Below are 4,605 nucleotides of genomic sequence, written 5' to 3'. Positions count from 1 at the left end.
CCCACAGCCAAATTGAGTCAACGTCAATTCTAATCTAAAATGCCTAGTGATCTCATTTTAGTTTGAACTTGTGCAGTGGAGAATCAATCTTGAATTTGACGTAACATCGCACTAGTATACCATCTTAAATTAATGCTCTCTTTCGATGGTAAATTAATGCTCTCTTAAATTAGTTAGGTTACTGCAACTTAGAGTAGAGAAACCGAAATCATTCTGATCAAAAAAAGAAAGAAAAGAAAATCATCTGCATGTATGGATAGGGCAAAAATCATCACGGTGATCTCAGTCGAAAAAAATAATTTGTGGTACGTTAATATGATTTTCTTTTGTATATCCGGAGAAAAAGATTAAATAAATTTGACCAGAAAAGAAAAAAAATCACCATTAAAATTAAAGACCGATTTTTTTCGAAGATTTTTCTTTTTGTTTGAAGCATGCATTTTATTAGATAAAGTTTAGGTTACAATTTGGCGCGGGTAAGTGGTACCCACAGAGCCATGATGAGTAATTTGACTAATAAAAACTGAGATTGCCTAGTCACAAATTTTGGTTGACAAATTCCCCATTTGGCTTCCATTTGCCGCATGATTGGCCAATCCATCTGCTGCTTGATTTCCTTCTCTACAGTTGTGTCGTATAACAGCCTGCAGAATCTGTTGTATCCTATTCTTTATTTCTTCAATCATCCCTGAGATATGCCAAGGAGGGGGAGTAGAGGAAGTAATAAAGCGCAATAGGTTCTCTGAGTCTGTCTCGAAGATAACTTTTGGGCATTGCCTTTAAGCTGATGTTCTTGAAGCCAAAAGAAGAGCCCAAGTTTCTACAGTTAAGGCAGTTGTAATTCCCAGAGGTTGAGCTAGAGCCATTATCGTTCGTGCATCGGAGTCCCTGCAGATGAAACCTGCACTCGCAAAACCCGGATGACCTCTAGCCGCTCCATCAGTGCTAATCTTAATCCAGTTCATGTTCCGAGTGGACCATCCTACCAATATTGTTGAGATCCTTTTGGTGCTTCTTGAGTGGTTGAGTATCAGTGAATCTCCCGCTAGGACCGGAGGTAAGGATTGTAGAGCCGCCGAATATTCTTGTTGTTGTTTTTGAGCCCAAACTAAGATTTCTGCTGTTGTTGTTTGTTTTTGACGGTATACTAGTTCATTCCTATCTAGCCGTAAGGTCCAGAATAGAAAACAAAAAGTGGAGATGACAGATGTTGAAGCTGGTTGTTGTAGGATTTGGGAGATGGTTGTATGAGGTATTAAAACAATTGTGGGGGCATTGTTGGAGTTTGGTGTGGTTGAGGGTTGAGAGATTAATGTGTTCCAAGATGTAGTTGTTGTTGGACAGTGAATTAGCAGGTGAGTTGTTGATTCCAGATAAATATTGCATCTAGGACAAATGTCTGAGTTGGTTAAATGGATGTGGTGAAGAAGAGATAAGGTTGGTAACCCTTCATTGATTGCTTTCCACAAGAAAATCTGAATTTTTGGTGGACACGGTAAGGTCCACAAAAATTTGGTGGGCGATAGTAAGGTATGGTTAGGTTGATTACGGGTTAGACATTTGTATCCCGATGAAGTGTGTATTTTTCCGATTTTGAATGTGGCCAGATAATTGTATCCTGGGGGCTATCTTGGGGGAGGTGGATGTTTATAATTTTTTGGGCTACATGATTGGGTAAAGTGTTTAATTTATCCTGGTTCCAGTTATGAGAGATTGGATCAATGATATCTGCTACATTTCGGATCGGGTAACACTGAGTTGGGTCTAGGTTTGGTGAGTGTGGAATCCAGTTGGCTTCTATCGGGGTTGATACCCCATTTCTAATACGATGAAATATCAGTTGTTGCATGGTAGGGACGATTGCTGCCAATTGTCTCCATTGGGGGATGGAGGAAGATGGTATTGTATCAATGCCTTGTAGAATTGGTTGGTGATCGAGATATTTTTCGATGAAAATACTTCCACAAATGGAATTAGGTTGTTCGTGCAAACTCCAAATTCTTTTCATGAGAAGATCTTTGTTATGATCACTGCTTTTCCTGATGCCTAGTCCTCCTTCATATATTGGTTTTGTTACCTTGTCCCAACCTATAGGATGGAGCTTTTTAACAGTTGAATCATGTCCCCGGAAGAAATTTCTGGTGATACGATCTATTTGTTTGTGGACATTGATGGGAAGTTTTTGCGTTTGCATAAGATGATTATAGGTGGGAATTAGGGATGTTTTAATGAGTACGAGTCTTCCAGCTTGATTTAGGAATTTTGTCATCCATCCTTTAGCTTTTTGAGCTAATATTTGTAGGAGTGGCGCAAAGGAGTGGTTAGATGCTCTTCCTTACTTGAATTGGATCCCAGATAGATTGGTGGTTTTGGTGTTGCCAGCATATCGAAGAATTGCTGAAGATTACTAACTTTAATCGGATCTAATCTCGGGTGATGAATGATTGCTGATTTGGAAGTATTAATTACATGGCCCGCCAAAGTGCCATAAAAGTGAAACAGGTTCTTGAGATGAAGATTACTCTGATCAGAGGATTTATAAGTGATTAAAAGATCATCAACATACATTAAGTGAACAATGTGTAGTGCTATTTTTGATATGCTACGACCTTTAATAAATTTTGATTTTGTAGGATTCCCAAATTCGTAGACAAGATCTCTGCACATATTATGAAGATGTATGAAGATAGTGGGTCCCCTTGTCTAATACCTCTAGTTGGGCTGATATAGCCATGTGGTGTGCCGTTTATGTTGATTGAATATGTAACAGTCGTGACAAATAACATAATGTAATCTATAAACATTGTTGGAAATCCCAGTTTGGTGAATGCGGTTTTGAGAAATCCCCAATCTAAGCTGTCATAGGCTTTTTGGGTATCCGGTTTGAGAGCTATTTTAGGGTCTTTGGTGAGGCTTGAGGTTTTTATATGATGGAACAGCTCTCCGCCGATTGTTATGTTATAATGAATTGATGTTTGCGGTACGAAGGCACTTTGGTAAGGACTTATTAGAAAAAGGAGTAAGGGTCTAATTCGATTAACTAGGATTTTTGAAATGATTTTGTAAGTGACGTTGCATAGCCCTATGGGTTGAACTGAGAAGGTTTTGATGGGTGATCCACTATCAGTGTCAAGTTTGTGTGATTCATGAGTGGATGTATATTAAGATCCTTGAAAAAACTTTGAACCATACCTATCAATTGTGAATGAGTTGTTTCCCAAAAAACTTTGAAAAACTTACTTGTGTAACCATCTGGACCTGGATCACTCTCGGAGTTTATGGAGAATAGGGCTTGCTTGATTTCTGTCGCAGTTACCTCTTTAGTAAGAACGTCCATTTTTCCGGGAGATAATCTGGGATTGATATCTTGAAAAGTTTTTCATCTATGACCGTAGGTTGAGCTGTATACTGTTCAGAGTAATGGTTAAGAATGAGTTGAATCACATATTCTTTCTTATTAATCCAATTGTTTTGTGAATCTTGAAGTTGTTGGATGTTGTTGCAGGCTCGATGAATGGTTGCTTTAGTGTGAAAGAAGGTTGCGTTGAGATCTTCTGATTGTAACCATTGAATTCTGGATCTTTGTTTCCAGTAAGTTGCATGACATTGTAAAAACTCAGTATGATCCTTCCTTAGTTGCTTTTCTTGATCTAACCAGAATTCCAGTTCATTCCCCGATTGGATAGCACATTGATGTTGCGCCATTTTGATCTTTGTCGTCGATTTTTTGATTTTAGTCGGAAGGTGCCCGAAAGTTTCCTTGTTAAATTCTAGGAGTGTTTGTCCGGTGGTTATGAGTTTTAGTTGAAGGTCTAGGGTTGGTTCAATATCTTGTTGTTGTATCCAAGCTGAATCAATCACTTGCTTGAGTTGCGGATGAGACAGCCATAAATGTTCAAACTTATAATTTTTTTTTCCTTGTCAATATATTGCTTTTTCTTGTAGTATGATTGGGCATGATCAGAAGAAATTCTCGGAAGGTGAGTAATTGTTGCGTGTGCATTTGCAGTACGCCAATGTTGAGTTGCCAGTGCTGTATCCAGTCTCTCTAGAATGTTGTCTTGCCCGATTTAGTTGTTTATCCATGTATAGGGATCCCCTCGAAAGCCCAAATCTATAAATCCCATCTGGTCCATCATTATGAGGAGAGGTTGAGATTGAACATAAGTTACTTGTCTTCCTCCCCTTTTTCCGATTGATCTAGAACGTCATTAAATTCTCCTAGCAAAAGCCATGGCATAGTTGGATTGATGTTGTTGAAGATTGATGGGAATTCTTGCCAAAAGATTTTCCTCATATATGGGTGTGGTGGGTCATATATACCTGTGCATAGCCATGGTTGCTCAGGGGGTGATGGGGTGACCAAGGCATGAATGTATTTTTGTGAATGAAGTAAAATTTGGATGTTGAGGTTATCTTCCCACATTAGGCAAAAAACACTTCTCCTTCAAATTTTATGGATAAAGAAGTGAGTATGGAACTGTAAAGATTGAGCTAGTCTTAGCATGTGATGATGATTAGCTAAGATTTCAAAAATGAATATGATGTTGGGTTTGTGAAGGGAAACTAGTCCTTGCAGGTGTTGTATAGTTACTGTTGGTTTAT

This window comes from Papaver somniferum, chromosome 9 (assembly GCF_003573695.1).
Source record: "Papaver somniferum cultivar HN1 chromosome 9, ASM357369v1, whole genome shotgun sequence".
In the NCBI taxonomy this organism is placed as follows: Eukaryota; Viridiplantae; Streptophyta; class Magnoliopsida; order Ranunculales; family Papaveraceae; genus Papaver; species Papaver somniferum.
This window is presented reverse-complemented; position numbering follows the sequence as displayed.